General features: G+C 34.9%; 1 long non-coding RNA gene across 1 annotated transcript in view; it reads right to left on the minus strand.

Annotated features, from left to right (window-relative positions):
• Window positions 1–605: 605 nt before the first annotated feature.
• Window positions 606–15,613, minus strand: part of LOC120884308 (uncharacterized) — a 176,614-nt gene continuing 161,606 nt past the window's right edge. Inside the window, exons 6-9 of the long non-coding RNA XR_005726699.2 lie at window positions 13,677–13,775; window positions 13,361–13,407; window positions 2,726–2,775; window positions 606–1,642 (exon numbers count right to left, since the gene is read on the minus strand). This is a non-coding gene — a long non-coding RNA (uncharacterized LOC120884308). The remainder of the gene's footprint in view (window positions 1,643–2,725; window positions 2,776–13,360; window positions 13,408–13,676; window positions 13,776–15,613) is intronic.

The following is a 15,613-nucleotide window of genomic DNA, read 5'->3' on the forward strand; positions in this document are numbered from 1 at the left end:
CTCTCCTTCTATTCCTTAATCTTCTTCAAATGAAAGATCTACAAAAAGGAAGAGCCAAAATTTAAGGAGAACAAGGCCGATACAAAACAGAGGTAAACCATAAATTGGATGATCAGTGTTCTATTGTTGATATAAAGCATAATTATCAGGAAAGTTTATGTGTGAGGAGTTAAAAGGACACTCTTTGGCGTTGGCCAAATTTCAGAAGAGCATAAATTTTACAGCAAGATATAGAAATGAGCTGTGTTCTTAGTGTTGTCAGAATACCCCTTAGAAGCAGAATAATGGATATTGGTCAATAAAACTCAAGCTATTAGGCTGGACCCTTTACTCCAAATAGATAATAGAGCTAGAGGTTTGATTCATAAAATATACTAAACCATACTCTGTGCCTGGTAGTGGACCATGTGCTTTCACATGATCTTTGCTATATTGTTTTTTCTTAGGATATTGTTAACATCTCACCCAATCTTTTCTTTCACAGAGACATTTTCTCTTTCTTACTTTGAAACTTCTTGGCTTTGGAACCAACATGTTGGAATCAACCAGCGTGTTGCTTTTCTTTTATTTATTTATTTATTTATTTTATTTTTTTTATTAGCTACACATGACATTACAATGATCTTGGCAATTCATACATTTAAATCATTGGGGTATAATTTCTCATTTTTCTAACTGTACAGATTGCAGAATCACACTGGTCATAGAGTCACCTATATACATACAGCAATCATAATGTCTATTCTATTCTATTGCCCTTCCTATCACCCCTACTCCTCCCCTCCCCTCCCATTATTTCTCTCTATCCAATCTAATGTGACACACTTTTTCATTCGTAATTAAGAGTTTTGTTTTGACAATTACATAACTGTGACAATCATTCTTCCATTAAGTACATTTGAGCATCATTTTTAAATAGTAAGTATAATAAATGACTAAATGGCTAGAAAAGAGACATTTCTATATTTTATAAAATGCCATCCTAATAAACTCTGTAATTGCAAAATAGAGGACTCAAAGATGGTCTATTACTCTCTTCAACACAGGAAGCTTCATTCAAATCGTGAAATATGGTAATGGCAATAGCCAATCAGTGGTAATTATAGAAATAAAATAGTTTTCTCACAAACATAAGAATAAAATAGTTAAAAAGTAAACATTAATTTTAAAGCAACTCAGATATTAGCCTCTAGAGTGTTTTCAAATAAAGGCACTAGCTGATAGAAATTCAGGCCACCTTTTGAAAGTGTGTTTAGGAATTTATGGAAGCCAATTGCATCTTATTCCTAAGAACATAGTCACAACCCCTGAAGTCTAAGGGTTTCCCAAATTTTGACTAAGGACAATAATATTCAGCAAAGATAGTAAGTAAACAGAATTTGACATGGACACTCTGGGAGTTAATAATAGAGTGGAAATTACCAGGTCCCACCTGCATTACTATTAAAATCCTTATCTAGAGACCATGCTTATTTTTAAAAAATGAAATCCAACTAGCATCTCGTTTTCTTTGAGTTCTCATGAGCTGTGTGTTTTCTGTGTATTATATATAACAACTCGCCTTAGTTGATTTTAGAAGACCTTCATGTTCAACATAAAACGTAGGAGAATACTTGAATCAGCAGCCTTCTTGACAAGACAGCTGGAAAAATAAAAGATGATTGATGAAGTGATGTCACCCATTTAAGTCACTGGCAAATAGCATGTTATCCCTAAAGATAAGTGGCATTACCACCTTTCGTACAGGTCAGTACACACACATGTCCACAGTGAATAACTAATAACATATGTACCAAAAAAAACCCAAAACTAATTCCTTATGCGTGTCATTAAGTTTAAAAAAATAGTTCATTACACCACAGAACGGAAAATAATTAATTCTGTTATTTATTAGTAAGCTTTCAAACTGGCAAGATATGATTCTGGCTATCATCATTTAGAGTGAAAATTAATTGGAGAAGCCATTTATCAAGACAAATTTTGAATGAGTAACAATAATAGATTTGTATATTTTTGAAACATAAATGCATATACATGTGCTTATTTTGAAAATAGCTTAAAGAAAGAAAACTTGGTGGTATTTATTATAATTTTTCATTATTTAGCTCTATGCCTATTCTTTGATGAGTTGTTTTTCATTTGATATATATTGCGATTGATATCACTCACTGGAGTCAAATTTTTTTGCTTTATTCATTCCCTTCTTAAAGTAATGCTAGTTTAGTCTTGCTGCTGTCCACATTCTCATGAATATTTTAATGTCCCTAATGCACAGAACCCACACAAAAACAATGTATAAAGAGAAACTCAAAGACAATATGATATGGGGAAAATAGTGTGAGTCTTAAAATCAGACAGATCAGAATTGAACTCATTATTCATCTATTAATTTTGTGAGTTTGGAAAAGTTCTTTATCTCCCCCATTTCATCTTTCTATCTCAAAAATGTTTGCTCTAAATACCTAATCTCCTCTTCCATTAAATGAGAATAATACCTTGGGAGAGTTTATAAAATAATTAAGTCTGCTAAAAACATAACCCAGAGCCTTGCTCACAGTAGTTGATCAAAACCTTCAATTGCTAACATGTATAAGATGGTGTTTCTTATATATGTTGCATCTTATATCATACACACACACACACACACACACACACACACACACAGTTCAAGGCATGGATTCTGAGGCTAAGCTGCCTGCATTCAAATTCTGGATCTACTACTTACTGTGCAGACGTGGGAAATTCACTTGTCCCCTCTGTGCCGCACTCCCTTATCTATAAAAGGAGAATAGCAATATTATATTACCAATGTCCTAGATTTTCTTTGAGGCTTAATGAATATTATAATATAAGCAAATGCTTTAAAAGATTGCGTACTGTATGCATGTTATTGCCAGACACTTCAGCTGAGAGATTGACTACAAAGGGGCAACAGGAGGAAATTTTGGAGTGATGTGCCCATTCCCTATCTCAGGTATGGCAGGGATTACTCTAGGGTATATAATTTTCAAAATTTACATGCAAATTTGTAAATTACTACTTAATAATAAAAGAGAAAAAAATGTTGGGAACCTGATAAAAGATAAAAGGAAAGAAGAGTAATAAAAGAAAAGAAAGTATTTGTGGTAGTGTCCATTACAAAATAATCCTTATAAAAGTGTTTCTTTTATTATTAAGTAACTAAGGCTAGTTTAATTATGTTCTTGTAGATTGTCAACTGACTAACTAGGTTTCAATTCTAGTTCTTCTACTTACTAAGTAGATGACCTTGTAAATTTTTTACTATCCTATGATTCAGTTCAGTTCTATGTGTACAAGAAAGGTTTCAGGGATATTTATATATATATATAATATATTTATATATATATTTATATATATATTTATATATATATTTATATATATATATGATATCATATATATATATTGTGAGCTATTTATATAAAATAAAAGGAAAAGAAGAGTAATGAAAGAAAAGAAATGTATATGTATATATATATGCATACATGTATACATGTATATAGCTAGGTATAAATACATATATTCTAAGACAATGCCTGGAAATAAGAGGTATACATTAAATATTAAGTTATTATTACAAAAATAAAAAAATATATTTTTAAAATATTTATTAAAATTATAATATACAAATTAAACCTCTCTTATAAACTTAAAGAAAATAAACATCTTTGTTAATAATATTACAATAATAAAGTAAATAATTTGGTTTGTCATTTGTTTGAGGCAAGTTTTAGCTTCCATATTTCCCTACATGAGAAAATGTGTTAGAAATTAAAATGTAGATTTATGTCCAAATAATTCCTTATGTTCAGGAGCAAATCCTGCCAGCCTCTTGGCAGGTATTAATTAAGAACAAGACAAAAATGATTTCTGTAAGCTTAGCCCAAGTTTAAGTCCTGGTTGATTATAGCATTGACAGTTTAATCCACCTCCTAAGGTCATGTGGAAATCCAGTGCAAGTGTCGGGATCAGAAAGCTAGATTAACTGATTGCCCGGGCTAACCAAACCCTTTCATTCAGAGAATTTTGTCCCCATTGTGAGATATACCACATGCCTAGAGTAAATATCAATTAGCATAAGAAATAAGGGATCAAATTTATTAATGCTCTAAGAATCTCCAAGGCCTTTCTTAACATCAGTGGAAACCATGATTCCAGAGCTTAGGACATAGCTGTGAACTACAGAGTAAAACAATAAGAAAATAAAAACCAGACCCTGAAAGTCAAGTCCGAATACCTGTTCCACACAGAATCCTAAAAACCAACCACTGTGCCTGGACCCTCTTACTAAACTCCATCTGAGAATGCTAAACATCCAAATTTACAAATGGACAGGTTCCTTCAATGGTTTTCTGGGAATAAAATTTTAATTTTTTTCTTTAGCTTTTTAACTTTTTAAACTTCTTGTCTGAATTCTTATTTTGGGAAATCTGAGTAGTTTCAGAAATACCTATTTCTGCTAATGAGAACCTAAGAATAGAGTCATTCAGAGTTGCTGGAATATCATTACTACCTGGAGTGTAAATTATACTTGTGGAAAATTTGAAGTATGTGTGTGTGTGTGTGTGTGTGGAGAGAGAGAGAGAGAGAGAGAATCAAGTAATTTCTTTACTCGAACAATGTTAAAAGTGTAATACTTACTGTTCAGACTTATTGAGCCTTTATGTTTATCTTTAATAATTTAATTATTATAATAAAATAATAATACATAATCATCACTGAAAAGAACACATGTCAACAGCTATCATAATGTACTTCCTTTCAAACCTGATTGAGTTACTTTATTTTCTAACCACTTGTTAAAGCTCATGACTCTGCTTTGATCTGTAAAGTTCTCCTCAAGTATGTTAATGTTTGGAAGCTTCCATTTCAGAGTTTTCTAACAATTTTAACAATTTTAAAATGATGTAAGATACGCAATCTAAAGCTCCTGGCCTAAAAAGCTTAAAAGCCATAATAATGTCTTCTGCTACCCTTAAAAATAATCATATGTCATTATTTTGTCTAACATCACCAGCAGGAACTCTAAGTGGTCAGATTTCAAAGGTATAAGTCTCCCAATTCTAAATATAACCTTAGTGATGGTTTAGAAATAGATGATATACCATAGATAGATTGAGGGATTAATGAGACATCGTCAGACAATAAAGGAAATAAAGAAGAGGAGAAGAAAGGAAGGGAGGGAGGGAGAGTGGGAGGGAGGAAATTGATTCAATGCCAAGAAGCTGAACACCAAACCTTTCTAGCAGCTCTGGCTCTGAGGAGCTGACTATAGGAAGGATCTTCACCCCCATACTAGAGCTTTCAACTGTATAACTTCAAGGATGGGTGCATGAAGGCTTCCCCTGTGGGTGTCTGGGTTCTAGGAGGATTATAAATCCCCAAATGCAACAAATTGGCCCTGAATTATCTGATTCATATTAGCGTATATTTCAATGTGGAGGTTATGTTGCACAATGAATGTGATAAGAACAGAAATACTCTTTTCACAACCAAGTTTTCTCATTTGAAGTTCTTTGAACAAAACTCAAGAAGTAGCTTGCATGCAGCATTGGAGTTAAGATTAAATGAGGGAAGGAAATGGGTAAGCTTTGGAGCGTGAATTCAGATACCTGCAGGACTTGAAGGGCAAGGCCAATAGTGATCTAAGTATGAAATATGGCCTTAAGAAAAGACAAAGAATAGCATTCCCTATACAAGGAGACTGAAAATGTTAAATCTTGGCATTTCTATTAATTTCAGAATACAAGCTATTTGCCCGGTGACCATGTAAGGCCAAAGAGAAATGTGCCACTCCATAAAACGAAGCACAGTTCTTTAGGGGCCAGAGGGCTGGGAAAGTACAGGGCAGGGTTTCCTGCAAGTTTTAAACAACTCTTACTTCCTAATAATAATTCTCAAGGCCAACAAGTGTGGAAGAGGAGCATTAACCACACAAAGTTTGGGACCAGAAAAAAGAATTTAGGAGTGAAATGTTTTAGAATAGATGTACAAGTTAATAAAATATTTTTCGGGGTCCAGGAACACTTTAGGTAGTGAGCTATATTTTTTTGCAAACTTAAATGTGCCTTTAATCTTGTTTCCTGAAGAAAAGACATGTTTTTATCTCCCTTGCTCAGAGCACATCAATTTCCTGTGCAGAGTACATCTAAGTTTCTAGAAGTGATACACTTAAATCTATGAAAGTCTTAATAGAGAATTAAAGCCTTCATGAGGCTCTTTAAAATATGTCACCTACCTTGCACATTGCGGTACATCAGAACAGGCCATATGCATCCTTCTTTGCATACTGTAGTACTTCCTACACACTTTTTCTTATTGAATGGGTATATTATACACACTGGCCATTTTCACAAAACATTTCGTTCTGCCTCTACCTGCCCAAAGTCCTAGAAGTTGTGACTTTTCTCAAAAACAGTCATGTAAATTTTTCACCTTTTAAAAGTAAAGAACTCTGAAGGCTTAGTGGAGTGGACAATCTTCAGGAAGAATACAAACTTTGGAGTCTTCTTACCCCAAAGGATCAAAGCTCTCCATGTGGCATTAGGCATCTTGGCTCTCAACCCCTCAGTCAATTCTGCCCCTACTCCCAAGTTAAGTCCTATCCTCCATGTGTGAGAAAAAAAAAAAACTACATCCAAGCTTATATGAGAGGGAGAAAGGCCTTGTCAACAAATTGCTAACATCTATTTAGTAAGTCTGCATGGACAGATGGAGCTGCTGTCAGACTCAAACAAAGCCATCTACCATTGATAAAGTAAATGCTCATTTAAAATATGATTCATCGCATGCACGTTCCACTCCTTTGGGTTGAATTGTATTAGAAATTCATTCTTATTATCATTCTTTAGAGTAAAACATCCTTACTATCATCCTTTAAATAACAGATCATGGGAATAAAAGGACTCAATAGTCCAAAACTCAAGTTTTCACTGTAATATTAAACAAGTCTTTTAACCTCAGGTGAGGTTAATGAGGAAATGTAATTAATTGTAATTTTATGACAGACTTCCATTCTACTCCCTACCAATCATCCCTTCCTTTTCTTTTAAAGAATCAAGCATCTAATCTCCCACTTTCCGTCTCTGGGGGACTGACTTCCCCTGCTGCTCAATATGTCCTGGCCACAGGTTGGGATGGACACATATCCCTGGCCTGAACTATGAGAAAGCACCCTGAGCCTGTGCTATCAGGAAAGAGGCCTTTTCTTCCCACCCGTGAGCTAGGTTGATTCAGTGGAGAGTTGACTGCTACTCTTGACTATTCCTAACCATGCTTGCTACCACACGAGCAAAGCATGAACTGAAAAGAAAAGCTATGAAAAGAAAACAGGAAAGAAACAGGGAGAGACAGGAAGACAGTATTCTGGTGCCATTATTTAGCCTCTGGATCTCTTGCTGCCTGAAATTAGAAAATTCCACATTCTTGTGTAATGACATAAGTTTCTATTTATTTGCCTTCCTTACATAGTAAGTACTCTTCCTCTATTTGCAACTCAATCATTTTAGGGCTATTGCTAAAACTGGTATCTGTCAGAACATATAATCATGAATATAAAAGGTCTTTGCAAACTCCATAGTGCTATATGGAAGTGAGGGGTCATTTCGCTAAAATAGAACAGTCATCCCACATAAAATTGTCAGTCCTACCATGAAGGCATGTGTCCTAGTATTAAAGGGTGGCAAATTCTAGCCCATCATACAAATGAGTAATTTATTTCCTATATTTTTTTCAAAAACAGTACATGCAAACTTCTGTCACAAATGGCAGCTGACAGGTTTCTATAGTTTTAAAGTTGCAATTACTATTGCCCAGAATGTTGTTCACACAGAGTTTTTTTTTGTTTTGTTTTGCATGACTAACTTGTTAGCCTCACTGCTAATGTCACATCCTCATACGGTGCCCTTCTGAGGAGTCTCTCCCATATAACTGTGCTATAATTTTCCTTAGTTCTTGTTACTATCTAAATTTCCCCAATTTTTCCGCTTACATATGTATAGTTTACATGATACCAAATTCCATGACAGCTGAAACCCATTTCTCATCTTCACCTCCAGTCCCCAAAAATTGTTCCTGGCACATAGTAAATACTTAATAAATATATGAGAAATAAATTGACACAGTCTCAAGCATGCCATTACCTCCACACTCCGGATTCCAAGGACTAAATCTCCATACCACCGATGAGAGGGGGAAAAAAATGTCCAGGGTACCTCACTATTCCAGTTATCCCCTGCTTTCTAAGAGACGGTCTAACAATGCAGATCTGTAATGAGACATGACACCCTCACTGATCTGCACGGAAATCACACTTAGCAGTTAACACCTCCAATTTAGTTGCTGACAGATACTGTTTTAGTCAGCTTTTTCACTGTTGTGACCAAAGTCCTGACTAGAACAATTTTATAGGAGAAAAACTTTATTTGGGGCTAACAGGTTTGGATCTCAGTCCATAGACGGCCAACTACATTGCTCTGGATTTGAGAAATGGCAGGACATGATGGGTGGTTGAGTAAGGCAACTCAGAACATAGCCACCAGGAAGCAGAGAAAGACTTCAGTTCAGCTCACAGACTATATACCCCAAAGGCCCTCTCCCAAAGACCCACCTTCCCCAGGCCCATCCTACCTGTCTACAGTCACCACCCAGTTAATCCATATCAGAAGATTAATGCACTGATTAGGCTAAAGTTCTCCTAACCCAATTATTTCACCTCTGAACTTTCTTACATTGTCTTACACAAGAGCTTTTGGGAGACATCTAATATCGAAATCATAACAGGTACCATAGGTTGACAAACTTTGTCAATCTTGCTTACGTTTTAAATGTTTTAATTTGAATAAGTATTTAAAGAAAGAAAAAGAAGACATATCAAGGTGACCAAACAACCCTATTTTCCCAAGACTGTCACGTTTTATTCCTAAGTATCTGATACCCTGAGGAAACCCCTCAATCCCAGACAACCCTGGTAGTTGCTCATTCTAGTCTTTCACCAATTTTGTTATCTTTCAGTCTTTCAAGTTGATTTGTACTTAATCGTTTCTAAGGGTAAAGGTCCAGTATTTTATTTATTCGTTCACTTGACAAGCAGTTGCTGAGCCAGCCTACCAATGTGGCAGTTTTCCTGGGTACAAAGAAGAATAAGGTTTATCCAAAGAGCTCACAAACCTAGAGAGAAAACCTGACTTTAACACATTATTTTAACCATAGTAACACCACTTCAGATGGACTCAAGAAAGTATGGCTGTTAACAACTGAGGGGTTCTTTCAGAAACATCTCCAGCAATGAGATGCACATAAAAACTAATTTTTTTATCAGGTAAAAAATACAATAAAGATCTAAATTTTAAAAATACAATAATGGTCTACAGTTGTAGACAAAATCTGCCACAAATTCAAATAATCGAAAGCAAAGATGCCTTAGAATAGTCACACAATGTACTTTTTTAAAAAACTTAATGACATTCCTGTGCTCTGTTCTAAACATTCTGACAAGCACTTGGCAAGGGGTTCTTACTGTAGGAGAACCATTACATAGTCATGGCTGGATGTGCTAACCTTTGTGTTTGAGTAAACAGAGCAGTTCTAGTTAAGAGTGGGGTAAAGGACCAGGTGGACATCTAGAATATAGACTCAACACTGGAACTATGATCCTGCTATGTTTGCCCCATTCCATCAGTTACTCACACAGCGGCAGCACATAGTTTGTCTAGACAACATTTCATAACTTAAGAAATATTTATTTCATCAAGAAAAAGACTATTTCTAGCATTCTTCATGCTTATTAACAAATCCTCTGTTGTGTGTTTAGCTGAACTTGAGCTATTTGCCATCAAAATCTCTAGAGTGTGGAATTCTTATTAAAGTCCTTCAAGTGCACACTAACAGTCCCTAGAATATGGATTAAATTTAATTTGTACATACACAGACATATGATATTAAAGTATTCTTAAATGAATTACCTTGGAACCAATTATGATTATTTCAATAATAATAATGCTGAGTTATAATAATAAGCACACACTGAGAATTTTAAAACACAGCCACAGTTATTTTGTCTCCCTCTGCTTGATAAGGACAATTTTATTTTATAAATAAAGAATACCAGCATTTTCTCATTCTTAGTAGAAAAATAGCATACAATATTTATGAATGGCATTGAACACATTAGTACTGATACTGGTAAAGTACTAGTCCTAGAAATGTACAGTAAACTTCAAGCATTGTGTTGGTAGCTTCAGAGGCAGTTCCTTCTATGCAAGTAACATTATCATAGAGATACAAATGAGGATAACTTTGGAAAGATATGTCCATTCATTCTCACTTAACTCAGCTATCTTCCAAACCAAGGGAAGAAGAGATTTTTTTATTGGAAAACCCTGAATTGCCCTTATGATGAGTCTCTCCTTACTAATTTGGGATTGGAAATAGGATCTTTGTCATCAGAAGAGTTTAAATCTCTTTTGCAAGTCAGACTTTGTCCTTACAAAAGTGGGCCCAGATGATTTATCTACACTAGTTTACTTTTTTAAAAGTTATTTTTAAAGACTTCAAATCCATTTGGAGGGTATCTCCACTGTTCAGTTCCAGGACAGGATTTTCTCTGTTTATTGGTGCATTATAATGATACATAATATTGGGATTCATTGCTACATATTTATGCATACACACAATAAAACAGTGTAAATTGGTCGATTTCCTTCTGCAGTGCCTCTAGGAGGGCAGGGATTTTTAAACACAGTTTCTTTACCACTTTGGGTCTGCATAAGAGCTGCTGGCAAACATGGGTCCCTCCAGGATCGAGCTTCCTAGAAGGATTTTCACGGGGGAATGGAGAAGACCGAATTATACCAAAAAAAGTGGTCTATGGCTCCCATAAAGGACTGTGACTTGGGTAAATTTTTCAGAAATTAGAAACAAAAATCAAATTCACTGAAGCCCAGAATGCCAAATAATCTTTAAGAAGTTTTATTCTTCATGCACTGTCAATCAACTCACATTTTATTTTCAGGTGCTATCATTTTAAAATCAGAAGTCCCAGTTTGGGGACAGCAAAGTAACCTATTAACAAATATAATTTAAAACAAGCAATATAAACTCATGTAGCTTTAGAACTAGAAAGACCATCAGAGACTTTCAATGGGCATGGTACCTAGAAGAAATCTAAGAACATTTGAATGAAGACTGCTTATTCTTAAAGTTTGTCATTGTTGTCAATTATATGCTTGTGTGTCCTGCTTTATGGGTAAATAATTATTTTTTTTGATTCCAATAATCATTCAAATTGAATATTTTTTATTTCAGTTTTAAATTGACGATTGTGGGGGGAGAGGCTGGGGATATAGTTCAGTTGGTAGAGTGCTTGCCTTACATGCACAAGGCCCTGATTTCAATCCCCAGCACCATAAATAAATAAATAGATAGATAGATAGATAGATAAACAAATAAATAAATAAATAGATTCATGGTTATGGGTTTTTTTGAAAATTCATATGCATGAAAACACATGCATATCAAAATTCATATGCTGGTCTTACCATGAAAAAGCAACTCCACTATAATACATCATTGATGTGTGTTCCACATACAAGCCAAGAAAAAATGTGGATCTTCATCCCCCAAAATAAGGAAAATGAACCAACCAATAGGGCCACTTGGGCATAGCAGTAGCAGTTATCATACCCCATATGCTTTAAGAACTATGTTAAAAAAAAAAAGTCTTTTGACAGCTTCAAGTTCAGTATTGCTAAAAACTCCATGCCACATTTATGATTGATGTTTTGTATCTCAAAATGCAATTACCTTTTAGCCAGCTCTTTTTTATCAAGGTAACAATGATTTGCATTCACAAAAGCAATTCATGTTTCAGGGCTGGGTTTGTGGCTCAGAAATAAAGCACTCCCCTAGCATGTATGAGGCACTGGGTTACAACCTCAGCAACACATAAAGTAAAATGAAGACACTGTGTCCACCTATAACTAAAAAATAAATATTCTTTTAAAAAAGCAATTCATATTTCAAAAACCCCACATTACAAATATCTTCTGAGTAACCTTGTATGTTTTACAGGTAACTCCCGCCTACTTGCTGGGTTCAGGTTGCAAACTTTGAACGAAGAAGTATGAATCCTTTGGCTCTGCATTTTCATTGACTTTCTTTTTCTAACCCTTTCCTTCCACCCTTTTCTGTGGATCCTGTGTATGTACTGACTACTCCCATTTAATCTGAGTCTCTCCTGATGACCCTTAATGCTGATGGTGAGGATGTGGTCACTGGAGCTCAGGAGATGTTTGGAAAGAATAAAGTTCACCTGGAATGCTAGTGCTAAATTAAAATTACCTTTTAGCCAGCTCTCTTTTATCAAGGTAACAATGATTTGCATTGACAAAAGCAATTCATGTTTCAGGGCTGAGTTTGTGGCTCAGAAGTACAGCACTCCCAAATATTTATCCCAAGAAATTTCAGGATCTGTACTTACCTTATAATTGTTTCTTCTGCCCTTTGTTTATATTCCAACAGGTTCTGCTTTTGCACACTATGGCATTTGCCTTTACCCACTGATTCTTCTTTCTGAAATGCCTTTCTGCTTGCTTGCTGAGGAGTCCCATCCACTGCTTAAAAAATCAGCTTCTCTACATATTCCATCTCGGCCCTCAAGTTTGATGGTATTTTCTGTGTTCATAGAACACTTTGGAATTCATACTTTTATAATAGATTGTCGCATCTTAATTTTTGTAATTGTAGCAAACATATATAAAACTTAACATCTTAACCATTAGTACCTGTAAGTTTAGTAGCATTGTGCAATCTCCAGATTTTTCTTCTTGTAAAATTGACACTCTACCCACTAGACAATTTTCCCACTTCTCAATTCAATTTTCCCACTTTGTATCAATTTGACTACTCTTCCTATGTGATATGCAAGTCGTACCATATTTTTCTTTTGTGACAGGTTTATTTTACCTAGCCCCATATCCTCCAAGTTCATCCATGTTGCAGTATGTATCAGAATTGTCTATCTTTTGGACTGAAAAAATATTCCAATGTGTGTGTATACAACATTTTTTTTCACTCATCCATCAATCAATACATGGGTTGCTTCCATCTTTGGATATTCTGAATAATGTTGCTATGAATATCAGTATGCAAATCTCTCTCTGAGACTCTACTTTCAATTATTTTGCACATATGTCCTGAAGTATGATTTCTGGATCATGTGGTAAGTCTATTTGTAATTTTTTAAGAAGTTGCCTTAATGTTTTCCATAGTGACTATACCTTTTACATTCCCACTAGTAGTGCACAAGTGCTTCTGATTTTTTTATATTCTGGTCGGCACTTACATTTTCTGATTTCATTCTTTGTTTTGTTTCTTTAAGTGGCAGTCATCCTATGGATATAAGAAATTATCATGTTATTTAAATTATGTTTTTTTCTCTGGCACTAATTTTCTTCCAGAAAAGAGAACTGTGCCTTTTCAACTAGACAGACTGGTTTTTATGTTGCTACTGTCTAATTGTGTGCCTGGAATAGCACATGTCCTCCCTCAAAAGTACTATACAAAAAAAAAAAAAAATGAAGGTGGGCTACTGGTTAAAATTAATCTAAAATTTCAAAAGAGCTTTATGTTATTCTGAGTAACAAGAACAGGTTACTTACTGGATCCTTCCTCCAATGGGTAAAGGAGGGTAGAGAAGCCATGATGGGAAGCTTCAGATGCCCATGGTGGAAGAGGAGCAGGCAAACTAGCCACATGACCTTTATTTATTTATTTTAAGAGAGAGAGAGAGAGTGTTAATATTTATTTATTTTTTAGTTTCAGCAGACACAACATCTTTGTTTGTATGTGGTGCTGAGGATCGAACCCGGGCCGCACACACGCCAGGTGAGCGCGTTACTGCTTGAGCCACATCCCCAGCCCAACCACATGACCTTTTAAAGGAAAAAAAAAAGAAAATGGAAGAGGGAGAGAAAATCTGAGTTGCCACAGGACTGAGATGTAGCCTGAGAGGTTTTTTTTTGACACAAAATACTATGTGCATAATCCTCAGCATCTAAGTTAAGAGTCCATTTCCACTCACCTGGGACACTTCGGGTTCTCCTCACCTAAGCATGGATGTCATTTGATACAGAGCACTTGGTGTGTTCCCAGCAACCCAAGTCAGAACACAACCCGAGAAAATGTACGAATCCCTTTAATTGGGTTTTAGTGATCCAGACAAATCCTGGCCCGTAGCCTACTGGTAATTTGGAAAATGTCAAAGTCTTTATCACAATTTTATTTATGACAAAACCAGGATTCATAAAGAACATAAACAATGGTTCGAGATCAAAGATTATATCCCCAAGGTCCTGATTCCTGCTCTGTTACGCAGCTTGGCCTTGTGAACTCTATCAGCAATTTAAGGATACATTTGCATATTTCATTGTCAAACCATTAATATATTCCTTTTCCAGAGCTCAGCTTCTAAGGGAGTCTAAATTCTCCTTTATATTCCTTCTCTTATTACTATAGTATCAGCAGGCCCGGAATTTCCTATTGCTCAGCTCCCCACACTTTTAAAACACAAGTCTTTCTATTCAGAACATTCTTTAAATAATTACAGGTCTCTTTTATAATAAACTCTTTCCAACTTGTTACCCGTCTACATTTTTATCTTCTTTTGCTTTAAAGTTGTTTCAGCAATGCTAATTATAAAGAAAAAGATAAGGTCGGATTGCTTTTCTTCCCCAATCATAGCAGCTCAGAAAATGAATTGTGGCATTCTACTTTTTTATTTGTGCAGGTAATGATGTATTCATTGTGGTAAAGTCTTCACAGATAATAAAAATTATGTGCTTTTTACAGATGTGCTAATTATCTCTTCTGGATCAAGAAAAAAAATATTGAATTGGCTCCCAACTATGCCATTTAATTTACACCCATATTTGATGCTGGCAAGAAGCCTGCATTATTTGATGTTACTTTATTTTTTGGCTGGGAAACAAAATCATTCTGGAAAATTGTTATTAAGAAATACTTAAAACAACAAATATATATGATTGATTTGGAAGGTCAGCACCAGCTAAGTTATAATGCAGATGTAAATGCAAAGACTTGGCGAGGAAACCAAAGACAAACAGGATAAATGGTTTGCAGTATCCAACTTGAGTAATGGGGACTAATTCAATCTATTTCGGACATGCAGAGATAACTCTGTTATTAAATGACTATTTGCACCAGAAGAGGAGAAAACTATATATTTTTAAGACATAAAAACTACATCATTTGCTGGCAACTGAAAAAGGCCAACATTTTCATCATGTTTCCATTCATTTATTTATACTTGTACAGCAATATGACCAGGATCGTTTGCAATTGCAAACCAGTTATACTAAATTCTGTTACCTGTGATCATAGTTCTTTGTAATATTCTGAGAGCATATTTAGTTGTGAAATTTTATTTAAGACTATATTCTTGGAAGGAAAAATACTGGTACTTAAATTTAATTTATACATTTTATCCTCAAGCAATCACTCAATGGGATGCACGCCTCTAAAATAATAATGTCAATTATTTAAATTATTGTAACTTAAAAACCAAAATGATCTACTG

The sequence above is a fragment of the Ictidomys tridecemlineatus genome, chromosome 14 (genome assembly GCF_052094955.1).
Source record: "Ictidomys tridecemlineatus isolate mIctTri1 chromosome 14, mIctTri1.hap1, whole genome shotgun sequence".
In the NCBI taxonomy this organism is placed as follows: domain Eukaryota; kingdom Metazoa; phylum Chordata; class Mammalia; order Rodentia; family Sciuridae; genus Ictidomys; species Ictidomys tridecemlineatus.